At 39.6% G+C, this 18,236-nt stretch overlaps 1 protein-coding gene across 2 annotated transcripts in view; it reads right to left on the minus strand.

Moving 5' to 3' along the window:
* The window catches only part of ANAPC10 (anaphase promoting complex subunit 10), a 141,839-nt gene that overhangs the window by 79,317 nt on the left and 44,286 nt on the right, over nt 1–18,236 (minus strand). The gene's annotated exons all lie outside the window — the stretch shown is intronic.

The following is an 18,236-nucleotide window of genomic DNA, read 5'->3' on the forward strand; positions in this document are numbered from 1 at the left end:
CTGGCAAGCTAATAAGCATTGCTAATCACAGACTGGAGGAACTGAGGAACAGGCTGACCCTGCAAAAAGAAACATTGTGTTTTACCTCTTCTGTCACTTCTGAAAATCTGTCAACTCATAAATGCAAAGTCATAAACTATAACAGAAGATTACTGTTAGTGAACAAGAAAGATCCTTTCCATCCAACAAATTATTGAGATTTTGTGCACATCATTTCATTGCCAATTTTTCTCTGGCTAATTTAAAAACAAATGGAAATAATGTTGTCATATAGCTGGCCAATTTGTTCAGCATACACACAGATTTGAAAAACTTTCCCTGCAACTATCCTCAGCTTTGTAATTTTTCAATAATTCAGCATCATTCTCCACCAACAATAAAAATGTCACTGACACATCTCTTTGTAAAATGTGTCTCCAACTCTGTATTATAGAGACAGTGACAACTATGACAATATGGCTTTGGCATTTAAACCATTTGGCATGGTTTTGCTGTCAAAAGTGCACAGTGGAACAAAATGGTTCAAGAGTATCAAACAATGCAGGAATTTTTCATCTTTAGATCATGTGTGACCTCCAGCCAGGCCATCCCTAGCTGGTGTGACAGTGACTCTCAAGAACAGATTGGTGCTTACACAGTAACTCTCAGATAATGAACCATATCAACAGAATTACTGCAATAGTTGCCAGCTTCTGTGAAGAAGCCAATTAAGAGTTCAAAAACCACATGGGCTTTAAAAACCTACCAGATATTTGTATTTTTTTCAAATTACTTTCATAATTTCTTTCAAATCTTCCCTGCTGACTCCACTACAGCTTAAGTATAAGAACATTTAAACTTGTTTCAACAAGCTAACTCCAGGAGGAGAAACAATTCTGTGGAGGTATCAGCGTGCACGGTATTTGTTTAATTACCCTGCCAAAAAGCCAAGTGATTAGCCTAGCTAAGTGCCAAACGCAGGGAACATTGCACAAACACTGTTATGTGTGCTGAGCCTGTGCTGTACAAAATCACCAGATTGCAGGGCTGAACTGGGTTTGTGTGGCAAGGCTTTGGCACAGGGATGGCTTCTGTGAGGAGCTGCTGTGTGATGCAGCCCATGCCAGCCTGGCTTTGGGATGAACCAGCCGCTGGCCAAGGCTGCCATGGTGGTAATGCCTCTGGGAGAATGTATTTAAGAAGGGGAAAGAGCCACTGAGCAAAGGCAAACTGCAGCCAGAGAAGAGAGGAGTGAGAATATGTGAGAGGAGCAGGCCTGCAGACAGCCAGGCCAGTGCAGAAGGAGGGGCAGGAGGTGCTCCAGGTGCCAGAGCTGAGGTTCCCCTGCAGCCCCTGGCGCAGCCATGGTGAGGCAGCTGTGCCCCTGCAGGACCATGGTGGAGCAGAGATCCACCTGCAGCCCATGGAGAAACCCAACTGGAGCAGGTGGGTGCCTGAAGGAAGAAGTGACTCTGTGTGAAGGCTGCACTGGAGCAGGTTCCTGGAAGGACCTGTGCAGAGAGGAGCTCACCTGGAGCAGGTTTGCTGGCAGGACTTGTGACCTTGGAGACCCACACTGGAGCAGTTCTTTAAGAACTGCAGCTTGTAGGAAGGATTCAAGCTGGAGAACTGTCCCCTGTGGGAGAGACCCCACACTGAAGCAGAGGAGGACTGGGAGGAGTCCATCCCTGAACAGGAAGGAATGGCAGAGACAACATGTTATGAACAGCCTGCAATGCCCCTTTCCTGTCCCTCTATGCTGCTGGATGGAGAGGAAGTTGAGAATCAGGAATAAAGGCCTTCAACCTTAAAGGAAGGTTGGGTTGAAGGTGTTTCTAAGATTTTACTTATCCTACTCTGATTTGCATGAAAATAAATTGAATTAATTAACCCAGGCCTTGTCTGTTTTGTCTGTGACAGTAGTGGGTTGAGCGACCTCTCACTGTCCCGATCACCACTCACCAACCTTTTGTTATATTTTCTGTCTCCAGTCCTGTTGATGGAGTGGCTTTGGTGGGCATCTGGCATCCAGCCAGCGTCAACCCACCACAAGAGCCTAAATTCATATGCCAAATGGTGAAAAAGCTGGTCTACACAAGATATGTGCACAGAACAAAATAATGAAATGAAGGAAATAATTCATTGCTGAGTCAAACCTGTAGTCATACTTTCTAAAACCATTTAGGAGATATGTTTCTGATACATAGCTTATAGATAAAATCATAATTATTTCTCTCTCTGAATTATTGTCACTTATTTTTAAAACAGCTGCAGAATTTCTTTTCAAAGAGAAAAGCAGCATGCCATTTTTACCCTTCAGGTTGGGAAAGTTCTGAAAAATATAACAAACATATCAAATGGTTTCTTTGCATGTTTTTCATCTAAATAAAATTTTCAACATACAAAAATTGCAAAAGTTAGAAGGCAGTTTGTCACTTGAAGGCTTCTTCAAGTGCTCCCTAGCTCCAGCAACTTGGGTTCCATGTAGTACAAGTTTTTATCTCTGACAAGATTGTATCTCAATGATAAAGCCTGGCAACTGCACTAGAAAAAGCTATAAACATAAGAATATATGTCACAAGACTGTAGCCCTCAGAAGGAATGGGACTATTATTCTACCGTAAGTAGACAACTACCAATCTGATTGCAAAATAAATTATTTCTGTTATTTTGAACAAATCAAAAATGGCCCACTGCAAGTGATTTTTTTTTTTTAACTTTCTTGTTATAGTATTTTCTGTAAAGAAAAAAATATGTATAGAGAAAAAACATTTTTCATTCACAATATATAAAGAGTATCTCATCCTCCACATTGTTTTAAATTCTGTTTTTGGTGGGCTCATATAGAGCATACTTAATATTCTTTTAGATTAGGAAAGTCCCTCCTTGGAAAATGGTCTTCCTAGTACAATTGCAACAGTCAAACTGAGCCTCCATGGGAGCAATCAGGCTCACCAAGTTATTCATAAAGGCAGGAAGGATAAACTTGTAAAAAGGTTAACAAAGTTATAAGGAGGAGAACATATTCTGATTCACAGCCCTGGCTGCAGCACAGCCAAAGGCACTGCTGTCCTCATGGGGAGAGTCAAAAGACACCGGGCTTATAAAAGCCCAGAGGGCTAAAAGTGGATAACAACCAAAAGTAATGGCTTGAAGCCATCAGTACATTTCCTTCATTTGCAAAAAGGACTTCAATATGTGCTTGAAATGCTTTGTTTTAATTTGTTAGCTGTTCTGCAAAGGTCTCTTGATAATACAGAATTTTTCCACAATAAATGTTGGCCAGAACAAGTTTACTCTAGAGTTTTACTCTATCATTGAGCATTTACAAAATAAAATAAATTTAAATAAGTCAGGTTGGCCAAATGCAAACCACAAATCAAAAAAACCACCAAGTAGGACCATCCTCCTTGCCAAAGCTTAATGTGACCTAATGGGAGAGCTGTAAGAGGTTAGAGTTGGTTTTTTATGTAGCTTCATGTAATATTTGGCAAACCAAACGGGCTGGGTCAGGACTCCTGATCCTTAAGCAAACATTTGATGTAATTTTTTTTCACTTTTTCACTATAATAATACTCTGCATTCTGCCCTCCTATGACCTCAGCCCCTTTTCCCCAGGGTGGGTCGGATTTAGAACCTCCTTCTTCGCTTACGAGTGCCATTTGAATCAGTCCCTTCCAGATGTGCTTCACCTCCACCCACAGCAGGCCCTGCAGGTCCAGCAAAGTGCAGAGAGGGAAGGGAGCACAGGGAGAAGGAGCTGTGCCCTGGCAGCACATCAGTTGGCTCTCAGCTTCTGCCTGAGTTTATTATTCATAGCACTGGTGGGAGGGCAGGGGGCAGGGTGACTCACACAACATCTTGTCTAAATTGAAAACCAACACCAACCCACACCCCTGCAGCCAAACTGTGGTGGGTCAATGTGGTCAGCTCTGCTTCCAGGGGGTGTCTGGGCCCCAGGGATTTTCTGCTCCAGGCTGAGCAGGTCACTCAATATCACTGAAATGGGAGAGGACAGCAAGTTTCTCTTTCCCTCCAACCCCTCCAGAGAAGTGACCTCCACTGCCTATTCTCTCTGAGAGAAGTTACTTAATGCTTGTGACAAAAGTTAGTGTGAAGTTATTCAAAATATTTTATAACTTGCAGGAAATATATAGGGGACAATATAAACACCCACCCCAGTACTCCAACTTAGTGGTACCCTAAAATATATATAAAATTAAATAACCATCTGAACCAGAGTCCATCCAAGTAGAAGGAATGTTGTTATTTAGCCTGAACTCCACAATATCTCAAATACAAGTGGACAAGAAAATTATGGTCCTAACTACAGACTGAAAGAGTAATGTAGTATGGCAGAAGCAAAGAGCTATGTTCTGTCAGGTACTGCTGTTGAGAAAACAATAGTTTAGGTGTGTAGTATTCAAGAGCAAAGTATTTGCCTAGCAATAAAAGAGTTAACACGTGTTCCAATGATATTTTAAACCAAAAATTCCAGCGTTTCTGCCACCATCAGAGAACTACCTCAGGATATGTGTGTATCTTCAACAGTGACGATATGACTTCCCTCACTTGCACTGCTGCCCAGGCTTTCACTGTTTAACAACTCCCTATCACCTCACCTTTTGCTTGTCCCTTTGTGCTATTTTTTGACCAAATGCCTAATCCTGTTGTCAACACACCCTTCCCTGGAGAGGGTAAGGGCAAAGTGAAAAACCACAAAACCCCAGTACCTGGAACAGGTGCTCCCAATGAACAGGGAGCTGGGATGGGGATCCATCAGCACTAGCCCGGGGCTGCCAGGGGCCTGCTCACTTGAGGAGTGATAGGAAGCTCCTGGGATGCTCGGGGTTGTTTCAGCCACCTGGAGTGAAGCAAAGGCAGTAAGGACAATAGGGAATGTCCTGCCTGTGTGCTGCTGCAACCTCTACCTCCCAAGAGCTCCCTCCTGCCTGGGATCCAATAGGGAGGAGATGCCCCATGTTTCCTGCTCAAGTGGTAAGTGCCACAGTGGCCCCAAGTGGTAAGCAAGGAAAACTTCAAGCAGGAACCTGCAGGTCTTCCCGCAGCGGAGCCAAGTCCAGAATTGAAGGAATGTGTGACAAATCTGCCAAAAGTGTGACACTTGGCAGCTCTCCCAGCTGCCTTCTACTACTTCCCTTCTAGCCCCCAAAGTATCTGTGATGTGAGTAAGGGGCACTCCTAAGTAGCTGTTGGCCCTTTCCCACTGCAACTGCTTGGAAGGACTCCTGGCTTCTTCAGGCGTCACTGGGTTAAGGTGGAGAATGTGGCTCCTGGGCCCTCTGCCCATTCCTATTCAGATGGTGGAAAGCAGCACAGGAGATGGCTGGCTCCTCCTGAATTGAGGAAATCTTCTAGCAAAATTAGGCTCCTTTCTCCTCAAAGCCACACAGAAGAAAATAAGGCAACAGCCAAAAATCTCTGCCGTCGCTTTCTCTGAGCCCTGATGTCAATTGGAGTTAACTCCCACTGAGCTATATTCCAGCTAAGGAGGGGAATATCTCACTCTGTTCACATCTGTTCCACGAGCCAGTGTCCCCCTTGAGGTACAGACTGTGCCTCCACAATCTTTTTTCAGTACCTTCAATCCTTGGAAGTGAGAAACGTTGGCTTTAGCCCTTTTCCTTGTAGGTAGGACACTTGCACTTCAATGAAGTCACAAAAGTCATAAGCATAGAAAAATCTCTCCCACCTCACCCTTGCTTATAAACTCTTTTCCTCTGGCTAAAATTAAATTTAAATTATTTCTTCTCAGTTTATATTGATATTTCTAACATTTCATCTCCAGAGGGGGTAAAACCCCATCAAATTACCAAAGTGTTCCATATTAGGTTACACTCTCCATTGAACTGAATGTCTCATTCACTCCTTTCCATGTAAGGATAATTGTGTTTCACTGGTTAACATTAAAAAGTAATTATGTGTCATCTTTTACCCCAGAAGTTGAGCTTTGTACAAATATGCAGGTATTCAACCAACACAGCTAGCTACAAACCAAGGGAAAAGGACTGTTTACACACACACAAAACAACTCACAGAGGAGCAGAATAAAAATGGAAATATTACACCTAGCTTATCCCAAGGAAAATTTAATTATTCAAATTATAATTTCAGTTGGCACAGATAGATACACACAATATTTATAAAATGTTTGAAATGTGTGAGCAATGCTTTCATGTCTTACTGATAATTTGGAGGGCACAGGCATGTAGTTAGTTATGCAATTATCCAGAGGAAAAAGCAGCACTGCATTGTTTCAAGTGAACTCTTGCAGTTCTTTGGAACATTCCATCCTGCTACCCATCTGACATTACTGAGTTGAATTTGAGATATCTGACATACAAAGTAGACACCATGGCTGGCTATTTTGTCATTTTTTTACAGCCCAGAAGATACAGCCTGATGTAGGGATTTAGGTTCTTAGCCCTCCTGAGCCATTTGCTAATTGTGTGAAATCAGCAAAGTCTATTAATCCCCGTAGTAATCCCTGCTGGTAAAAAACTACCTTTTGTGATGTCCGAATGAAATGTAAGGTATTGCCATTGCTTAGGTGACATGAGGAATTTAAAAATAAGTTTTAAAACTGACAGGGCTATGTTAGGAAAACAGCTTTTATATTTCCAAACTATAGAGAGGTATTAATACAGAATATATAAATGAGATATATTGAGGCCCAAATCTCTTCTCTGATTATCCCTCAGGAAGCTGTAGGCCAAAGTAAGACCATTTGTTTTACATGACAATGTCTTTGACAGTTGGACACTTCAAATTTAAATGTGTTTCCATATGGAATTTTTAATTGCATCTTGTCAATGTGCTTTTAGTAGAAGTTGTCTTAACAGGGAACCATGAGGAATTTAGATAGTAATTTCTGCTGGAAAGTCCATTGAAGAATAACTGAAAAACCACACCTTTCCCTTTCTAGAATTCAGGGGTTCCATTTGGGCCTGAATGCCAGAAACCAAATGTTCCTTTTCCTACTGTCATCCCTAAAAAAGCAATCATAAAAAAATAATACAGAATTTTTATATTCCTCCAATTTCTGTAAATGCAGCCACTTTCCATCTTCCTAAACTGAAAGACTTCACTCAAAAGTTAAGACTGCTCTTTTTTAAGATCCTATCTCCATGTTTATCTCCCTCTCAGCAGCACAAGTTCCTTAGGAGCATAACTCCTCTCAAACACTCAAGCTCTGTTTTCTCATCTGCTTCTGCATCTCAGGAGCCATTTCCTTCTGAGAGGAATTTCAAAATGGATTTTTTTTCAGTCAAGATCTAATGACTGAACCCTCCATACAGTGTTCAGAGCATGGCAGGAAGTTGCCTTGCTTGAACTGGAAATTGGAAACTGTAAAGAGGGAATAATTTTCTTTAAATGTGCATCTCTTCCCTTGGTTGTCTTCGAGTTACTTAACTTAAAATTGCCATCTGTTTACACAGTAAGATTATTTTTAAGTGTAGGGTTGAGATTTTTTCTTTCACAAATTTCATTTCCTCCATTTTAAAAATAACTAGAATTTTTTTTGAAGGAATGGGCTACTTGAGCACTGCCTTGACAGGGAAGACTCCACTGGCCTGTACTCATGTCTCTCATGAGTTTGTGTTTGATATTCAATGGCCTCTAATAGAAACTTTATTGTATGGGTGAAAAGTAGCATATCAGCACACAGCAGAAATGCTGCTCAAGAATTCCATTTGCTTCAGAGCCCTGAAAAACACCACAGTGATTTTCAAGAAGTTGCTACTTTCACCACAAATCAAGGAGGTAACCCCAAAAGAGTATGGAAGCTCCACAGCCTGCTGTGCTATCACAGCATGAGGGAGATGGGGACAGAGAACAGTAATTCTTAACAAGTGTACAGAACTTCCAAATCTGCTTAAACACAGGGATTTTGTAGAACAGGATTAGTGAATTAAACCTGCTGTTCTACACATCCAAACAAAAGTAGTCCAGCGACACAGTGGTACCATAATTGCATCAGGGGGCCTGTCAGAAAATTATTGAATAGCTGAAGCATTAGGTATTTTAAAATTTATTATATTTTGTGACCAAACTGGCAACTGCAGAGGGGTTGGGACTATATTACAGTGCAATAAAAACCTCATAAAACATTTAAACAAACTCACACATCTGCAGAGAGATGGGAGGTATTATGTAATGCAAGTCATTGCTAAAGTCACCTCTCACCCTATGAGCTGCTGCAGGAGCAATGTTCAGTATAAAGTACCTCTGTGGTTTCTCACTCTGTCTCACTCTCTCCAACCCCCAAAACACACTCAAACACTCTCCTGCAGGGATGTTATTTACAAAAAGGGCACACTGGGTTTTTCAAAATAATTAAATTTAAAAAAAAAAGTTGAAAATAAAAACTGAAAAAATCTGGAATTATTTTAGTTTAAAACAAACAAGTGTAGAGGCAAAGGAGATCCAAATCTCATTTCATTTTAATCCCCATACTAAGGAGGTCTTGGATACAGGTCTTTCCTTTAACTCATATCTAACAACCTCCAGAGGATTTCACTGGATTTAATAAAGAATATTCCATGGACAAATTCTTGACCTACTTCCTAGGCTGGCATTCCTATTGTGTTTGTTCTTAGAAAATTTAACAAGAGCTCTACAGCATTCCTTTTGCAGATTGCCAGAGAGCTTATGTCTCAATTATATGCAAATGCAGATGATAATGTGTGAGGTAGGATCCACAATTTCACTCAGGGGACTACCTCAAAACCAGTCCAACAATCAACAATACTCCATCCAAACCACAAAAGACAATGAGAGATGAGTGCTTGGAATGTTTTAAAAAATTATGGCCGCCAAATTGTTTGAAGGCAGTCAGGAATGTATACTGAGTTCTCATTAGAGTTCCTCCCTGGCTGCTCTCTTCACTGCAACATATTCAGATCAGCTCCCCAAAGACCCTTGATGAAATATTAAGTTACTGAGCTGGAAAAAACAAATATCTTCAAAGTTTCATTTCTTTCATTCTTGATTTTGTACTGACCTACTCTGAGACATGACACAACATGGGATAAGAACACTCTGCAATGCAAAACAGCATAACCACCACCTTTCCTACTATTGAAAATAGCATTCTTTTTGCCAGCTGGAAGCTGAGCAGAAGCTTTGTAAAATGCTGAAATCCTTTGTAGCCTGGTGGTTTATGTGAACAGATATTATCTTAGAATACTGAAAACTTCCATCCACTTTGTTGTTAACTTGTTTCTTTTCAGCTTTTATTTTCTAACTTAAAAATCACATTTTCACATATAAAGGTGCAGACCAACAGCACCTACAACCCAAACTGGTAGCAGTAAAACCACTCTAAGTAGCATTATATGCTTCATCTTTCTCTGGTCATTAGTAAGAATATTCCAACACAGGATAAAGGAATGAATAAGTGGGAAAAAATTCTACCCATAATGATGATTTCTAGGCTGCTAAATTGTTCCCAAAGAACAACTCAAACATAATGATCTCTTCCCAGTTTTAAAAACAATTTTCAGAGCTATCATGAGATAAAACATATTTCAAAAAAAGCTGCCAAACTCAGCTAAACTCTAAATAACTTACTTACATCTCTCCCGTATATTATCTGAATTATATACCAAAGGGTAAATTTACAGTGTCTCTTGTTTACCAACCTACCATGAAATCACACTGTGACCATGGATTGGAGAAGTTTTGAACTTTTTAATATTTTGGGAGAGACCTTGAAAGAGTTCCAGCTTTATCAGCTTATCTAATGAAACCAGCTTAGCTCTCCTATAAGATTCTTCCTCTTAAATCCCATATTGTGCAATCCCATACAGTGTAATGGAAAGCTGTTTAGTGAAGCACAGAACCCACTTGGCTTTGGGAAAAGCAATCTATTGGGGATATTAGGGATGTAATGCCTCCATGACACCACAGAGTGGTGGGTGCAAGAGTGTTTAAGCAGGAGAGTCATTCACTACCCAATCTGCTTTTGGACTTCTGACTGAAGACTTTTCAATGTCTGTGATTGGTAAAGCTCAAATTCTCCTCCAGTGGTTTTGAAAGATCAACATGCACTTCAAAATTACCCTATAAGACCTCATAAAACAAGCTCCTGGTCTTACAGTTTTGGGAGCTAGCCTAGCTGGACTCTGTAGGGAATGTGTTATCTCTGCTTAATCCTTTAGGCAGATCACTGCCAGCATAGTTCCCACAAGAATTTAAAATAGTTCAGGACTAGTCATAGTTTATAAGGCCATTCAAGGAACCACTGTGCTGGTTTGGGAGTACAAAAGCTCAGCATTACTGTTGCTATCTTTCCTAACCATCTCTTGGTATGGCTGCTAAGAGAGTGCTTTGTGTTAGCATTTTATGACTGTCTCTCAGCAGTCCTGCAGTTCCAAATTGGGCTTCTGTCCAAAAGGAAGGCTATGTGTACAAAACAAAAGATTTAAATTACCTTTGCTGACAAGAAAAGATCTGGAATGCCAGTGATGACTTAGATACATTCTAGGGTCCATGTAATTTTTTGAACTGAAAACTTTAAATATGTATATAGATGCACATTCTATAGCTCAGTATCTGAAAGTAGTCATGATGAACATTTATGGAGAAAGAAAAATAAGAAACAGGCAAGCACAAGTGATACTTCCATTGTCCCACATCTAGCCATATGTGAATTCGGAGAGTTTCTGGGCTATTCATGTTATCCTTCATCTTCAGCAGAGATCATGAAATTATGATGGTCCCAAAAAGGAAATATATTCAAACTAAATAAAGTTTTAAAAAATTGAGAAGTATAGTTCCAAATATTCAATCCACAACAACTTAATTTTTTTAGAACCTGCTGTCAGCTGAGACAGCAGGTCTCAGTGTGTAGCTACACACCTTCAGTGTGTAGCTTCAGTGTGAGACCAGGCCCTGAAGGTTTGGGTAGCCAATGCACAACACAAATATTACAGCTTAACTTGAACATACATCACTGTACAATAATTATCTCAAAGGATTGCTGACATTCCTAATAGACAACAATCATGGTGTGCTTCTTATCAATGGATAAACTCGTATTTCATTCAAATGAAGTTAACTGCTCCTTGACTTCCACTTTCTGTTGGAAAGGTGACTTTTTAAAACTTTCAGTGCAAGCTCAGTAAGTTCTTCATATCCCAAGCAAGTAAAATGGCATCTTTACTAAAGTTCCTCTTGTTGTCTTATATATCAAGAGTTCTATTATAGTGTAAGGATTCCATATCCTCAGCGTTTCCTACCTCCTCGATGTTTCTGTGGGCAGCTCCTCTAAGCGCTGACTCTTCCTGGTCCTTGCAGTAGTCATCTGACTCCAGATCCCACCAATCCACTCTTTTATACCACTTGTTCTTACTGGCTACAGGTGTGGCCTGTTAACATCAGGCCTGCTCCTGATCTTTAGTAGTTGGTCCAGCTGCAACTCATTGGGGGATAAGATCACCTTCATTTACCCATACTGTATCCCCCTACAGCCTCTGATGGAACTGTTCCTATATTTTTCTGATGTAGAAACAAACCCTAACTTAACATTCTCCCAAGAGTGCAAAAGTACAAGTCATTTGATATTTGTGTACATTCTAAAATATGATTAACATATATTTATCAATAAAAATTGAGTTTGTTTTCCTAGGACAGACTATCAAGGAGTAGCATCTTAGAGCAATGCACAATCCAAAGTTTCACAGTAGCACAGTATTGAAAAATGTATAAATAGCATTTGTTAATCATGAAACATTGGTGGAACTGCCAGAATGAAAAAAACCCCAGCCTTGAGAGGTAAAATGACATCACAGATTTAAAAATACATAGATATTCAAGGAAAATGCACTTTTCTTTAAGGAGCTTAATCTCCATTAAGTGAGGGATTTTGCAGCTTATTAAGACTGCAGAACTCCTAAATACAGAGCACAGACTAGCTGCAGCTTTCTTTCAAACTAAATAACACAAGCTGCATATAGAAAATTGGTCAGCCATGGTTTTTACTGTGCACTCAAGAACAGAGAGAATTCAAGCTCAAATAACAGTGTCTTACTGTTAAAGCAAATGCCATTTACAAGACCGTGTTTTACTTAGTGCAGAAATCACACAATGTAGTTTAAAGGCTATTTTACATTATTCTTGGAGGAAATAAATCACTGTTCTCAGTAACCAGCCTTATTCCCGTGATGTGCACTAAGCAGCAGGACAATGCAAGACTGCTGTACCTGATGTCCTTGGCTGCTGCAAATTACAGTAATTCTGGGGCAGTCAGCAAAGACTCTTCAACTGATACAACAGTGTAAATCTAGCATCAACTATGAGAAGTTTAGTCTAGCTTAATATTCCTTCAACTAGATATGAAGTGATAACTAAATTAGTACATATAAAATTAATATATTTCTATAGGCATATATAAGAAGGAAGTTACAACTGGAGCTGATGGCTTCAAGTGTCTTCAATCCTGTATCTCTATCACTATGCCTCAAAAAAAAGTTTTCATGACTGTGACTGTCAAATTAAATGTAACAATGTTGGTTTGTTTGTGAATCAGCAATATTGATGAAAAATAGGAATAAATTTAATTATGAATTCTAATTTTTGGTCTGTCTGCTTGTTTGAGAAACAGGCATTTGGAAGAATGCTACAAAAATATTTTTGAAATTATTTGGAGACTGATATTCCTCCACAGAGTATGGAAGGAAAGGAAGAATCCCATAGAATAATATCCTAGTCTATTACATTTTACAGTTTGAAAAAACTTTAAAATACTAAATATTTCTATTGAAGCTGTTTGTTGGATTTTTTTTAATCACTTTTTTCCTTCATTTTCCACACAGTAGAAACAGTAGAAATTCTAGACTTAATGACAGTATGTCAGAGGACATGCCCTCTTGGGAGAAAATGAGCTCTGGAGGCATCACCAGCTAAATCTTACACATTCAACAAGTGCTCATTACTCCAGTTCATCCAGATCCTGAATTCTGACCTGCCAGAGAACAGCACATCACACAACTGAGGGGGAGATGAAAATTCAGTTTTAAATACAAAGTATTCAGTCTCAGCCCATGTGCCAGCAGTAACTGGAGCTGTTTCACACAGCAGCTGGTGGCTGCTGTGCCCGTGTGCCCATACCATCTCAGTTTTCATAAATCTTATTGGAATTCAAGCAGAGGGGAAGCAAGGGCCCACTCTGGTACACACACAGGAGGAACTAACTTCTGTCTGGCTTTTATGCCTGCACCAATATGCCACAGTAGTGCCTGGCAGCTTATCAGCAGGCCTAGTGCCTGCTGAGTGTGTAAGGAAAGTAACACCTGGAAATTCTCCAGCTGTTCATAATATTGCTCCTCTGTCAGAGGAGGCCTGACTAAAGATTTGGAACAATTGTCTTGAAAGTGGACATGAGAAAAGTCTGCAACCACAGAAGCTTATCCAAATAACAATTATGCTTCAAATGTCATTGATATTAGATACACTCTTAAATGAAGAAAACATAAGTCCACATTCTGACTTCTTCATTCCTGTTAATTAGACTAAGAAGTATCAACACACCAAATTCTGGGTGAGTGATGTGGCTAAATCCCCACTGATTCCAGCCTTATCATCTCAGTCAGCCTGGTCTCAGCAAGAAAGTGGGATTTTTTAATTATTGAGAGATTTATTCTATTTGTACATAAAAGATACAGGACAGATGATAAGTTGGTAAGTACAGGCTTATTTAGCCCACTTGGTCCAAGAAAAATCCATCTGCACAAAAAACTCTTCTAACAAGAGACTTTAAAACTCTTAGTTGTGGATTAAATGGCTAACTGTATTCCCATTGCCCTTTAGAAGCATGAGAAATCCAGGAAAAGAGGGTGGAGTAAGCTGAAAAGAAGTTAGTTACTCAAGAACAGTTTACGCCAATTCAAAAGAAAAATCAGAACTCTTTCCAAAAACAGAGAGTTTAAGTGAAAGTCACAATCTGTGTTTAGACCATTTGTGTGGGATTTCATGATGAGGAATGTATTTGTTTACTTTTCAGGAGAAGCAGCCATACTTACTGTAATCCCACAAATATATGAACTCTGTTAAAACACATTTCAGTAGCACCGTCCAGGAATTACCACTCCACAGTGCAATTTTTTACAGACCCACATTATAATGGGGCTTTCCTTCTTCTCTTTGAACATTTCTTTCTCCTACAAGGAGGGCTGTGGGCACCATCCCCAAGATCCATCCTTGAGAAGGGTTTTCTGTGCTTAGGCTTCTGCTCATTTACAGATGATGTTTCACTTGTCAGTTTAATAACGTCATGGCTCTAAATAAAGAAAGACTCCAAAATTTCAAATTTATTCTCAGAGTTTACAAGATAACAACATCAAGCTTGAATCTCAATAAACATAAAGATGTTGTCACAGAGAATCAGCACTATATCACAGAAGGTATTCCCTGAAACAGCTCCCAAAGGTTTGCTGTTTTACCAGCCAATGGAAACCAGAGTTCCAGGCTGGCTCAGTTCCCTTGGCAGTGTTTGGTGAGAGACACCAGGAAAGAGTCCTCAAAGGGAACAAGCTGAGCATGGATCTGTGTAAGACTCATCTACAGCAAATGCCTTGGAGATGGATTTGCTTTACAACTGGAATATGTTAACACAACACAAATGGAATTACAACACAAATAGAATTGCAGCCAGTAAACCTACAGAAGCAGTGTGTGTGCTGTGGTTTCCAGCAGGGATACCTCAGGACTGGGGTGCAGACACAGCCAGGCTAGAGTCTGAGATGGTGGTGCAGATGTGCTCCTAAACACCTCCCTCTGGACTATGGAGGAAAGTGGAATTCCCTCTCCCTCACCCACCCATGTGCAGGGCCAGAGCTCACCAGCCTTTCTGATCCAGTGGTTTCAACCCACATCTTCAGAAAGGATGCAAGAATGAAGGAAAGTAAAAGGAGGAAACCAGTTTATTGATTTTTCATGTTAAGCTGATCCACTTGAAGGAAATGTTCATCAGGCCAGCAGAGGGAAGAGAACACAATTTTTCCTAATTCCTAGAGACGTGCCCAAACAACCAGACCAGAGTGTTTTCCTCTGCTGGTTCATAAACACGCACACCAGTGACTCATAACTGCTAATTAAAATCAGATGTGGGTGATTCCATAGATAGCCAGAGGAAATGAAGCAGTGAAAACACAGGTCTTATGGTTTTCTGGCATAGTCAGATAACAGAGTGGGCACTTGGAGATTTAAAAACTGTATTAAGAAATGAAAGATGGCTTTTATTTAAGCCTTTAAAAGTTGACTTTGTGACCTAGGCCAGAGCTGACATAGATACAGGAATACATGAAATTCCTGGGGCTTCTCAGGACTCAGAGGAGCCCAGAGAAAGACCACTGCAAGTTTTCTGGTACAGGTATCTCATGGAATTCTGCACAGCTAAAGTCCACTCCAAAAGATGGAGAAATTTATCCCTGTTGTTATACCTACTTTATACAGCATTTCTGCCAAGTTCTAAATTATCACAGGGGAAGAGAAAGCTTTAACTAAAGTGCCTAAAGGGCCATCAAAAATCTAGTAAAACAGAGTATTTTTCTGGAGTTCTTAGGTTCACCTCCCATGCACAAGTACACCTAAAAAAGCATCTCTGATCAATTGAACAAAATCAGTATGACATTAATAGAAACTCAGCTTTTTCCCATCATCTGGAGGCAAAAGAGCATTGTTCCCTCTCTTCAAGACAAACTGTCATAAACTAGACTGGCAATAGCTGGGCCTTCAGAGTATAAATGTTAAAGTATTTATGTTAAATATGCCAATATTGCTTTTATCATTAAATCTATTTTTGTATTGCAGAACTTTTATTTTTCTCTCAGATTCTTATTTCCCATAAATAACTTCAAGTTATAAGCTTTGTACATGCTAACTAACAGAACAATGGGTGACTCACTCCTTTTCTGTCACTAGATTAAGACAGATTCAGCATTTCATGTCAGGAGAGGAGTTGATTTAGTGCAATTTGCCAGCATCAATCTCTTGTCTTACTTGGAGTTTGCCATCATAGTCCCTGCCTCACCTTGTACCTTAACATCAGGGAGATGGCAGGTATAAGAGAAGGTATCATTTGTTAGCTTTCTGCCACACAGGCAGAAAGCTAACAAATTTTTTGCCCATGAAAACTCCTACTCCTAAGTGCTCTTGATACTGAAAACCTCCTCAGCAGGATGGAAAATACAGTCTCAGGTTTTGGTACAGATTTGTTTCTTCAAGTTTTGACTGTACATCAGTTTTGATTGTCCATAAATGTCAAAACTAAGCACCTGTAACTTTCTGCACATTTTATGCTCTCTGAACATTTTGACTTCAGAAAATCTAACACCATTTTATGACATGTAATAGTTATTTCCAGAGCAATAACAAGAATTTTATACTCAATAGCCACCTCTGACGCATGGAATAAGCCTTGAGCAAAATTAGGTCTCTGATATGTCAATACAATATATAGAGATTAATGAACTTGATCTTAGTCTTTAAGTTAAATAATTGATGCACTTGCAACGGTCCTACTAGACAGCTCTGACAAATATTGTGTGTATTATTCAATGTTAATTTTAGTTACACTACTGACTTTTAGGAGATTGATTCTGCTAAACATATATGAGTAACAAAAAATGCAAACTGTCATTATTTAGATTAGTGTGCCAAGACTAAGCCGTTTTAAGCATAAGCTGAAGCATTCAGTATCACAATGCCTTCTGCATGGTCCTGCAAAGTTCTTTGGAAGAATTAGACACAAAATAATCAGTCAAATCCCGAAGTTGTAATTTGTGATTAGAAGCAAAGTGCTACAAAACAGGAGTCTGTTTGATTTTGCCTCCCTATAATAAGAGGAAATGTGTGTGTTTAGGGAAGATTAAAAACTAAATGTCTGCTGAGTTTCTTCACCAGTCACAAAGGTATTTCAACAACTATTTCAACATTCTATTATTTTATATTACATTATCAATAACCTAAAAAAACCCACTGTGTTTGGAGTTTTAATGAATAAACCACTGTAGAAAGTGCTGTTCATCATCAAACAATTTTCACTACACACATCTCTTGTAACTTCCTGTGTCTCAGCCAGCATATCCCTTTACCATTATTCACACAGAATTTTTGGAGAATAACAGAGCACAATGGTATCACGCTGCCTCATCCACTCATAGAGTAAATAAAATGTTAATGTTGTAGCAGTTTAAAAAAAAAAACAAGTTTTGGTCCTAACCCTTTGAGTGCAAGTGCCCTCAAGCACACTGTCATTGACAAAACCCCCTGATTTTGAAAGTTATTTTTCTCTCGTTAGTAAAGTATAGCCTAACAGTGCCTTTACTGTAGTCTTGCATGAAAAATAATAATTTTTCTGTACTTTTCCTATGACAAATTTATTTTCCTATATGCTTTTACTGGCTGGTGCAGTTGGCATGGCTTGACTGACAATGAGCCAGAAAGAGTGTAGGGAAAACTCACAGCTCTCTCAGCTGCTGGCACAGGGGAGGGGAAGAGCACAGCAGAAGTGATGCATTCAAGCACAGCCCTGTGAGTTAGCATTCCCTGCCTGCCAGCTTGGGAACACTGCTCCTAGGGCATGCAAATGCAGATTATCCACACCCCTGTAAACTAGGAGAAGGTGTTGGAAACTAACTGCACAGAGGAACACAGCAAAATGTTTTAAATATTCATCAATTGTATGAGCAAGTGAGTGCTGCTATTTGAGCCCAGGATTTTAAGAGGTGAAGTCAATTTGCAAACTAAAATGTGCCATCATGCTTAAAACAAAACCTGCTGAGGATGTTTACAGCACCTGTCATGTTTTACTGTGGTTTGTTGCCAGAACAGAATTACAGTCCTATTAGGACACCAATCTGATGTATTCTTATCCTTTATGAGAACACCACTGTATCACAACACAGTAGTTGAGGCTTAGGGAGAGCACTTAATAATTCTGCGTGGTGATAGACTCTATCAGGTGATACAATGCCAAAGTAAAGTTGGTGGTACTGAATAATAAATTTGTATGGCAACAACTCATTTTAAATCTCCAGAGTCCCAGTTCACTACAAGCTGGGCATTAGTGATTTGAAGGTATCACTACCTATGATTTGAGTTTTAAGATGACATTCAAGGAAATTTTATGAATTTTCATCTGCACATATGAAGAGGAAACACCAAAATATCTCCCTGGTAAACAGGTTCCTCTGATTTTTAAACAAGTTCTAGTTACGCACGTGCCTTCAGAA

The sequence above is a fragment of the Camarhynchus parvulus genome, chromosome 4, assembly GCF_901933205.1.
Source record: "Camarhynchus parvulus chromosome 4, STF_HiC, whole genome shotgun sequence".
NCBI lineage: Eukaryota > Metazoa > Chordata > Aves > Passeriformes > Thraupidae > Camarhynchus > Camarhynchus parvulus.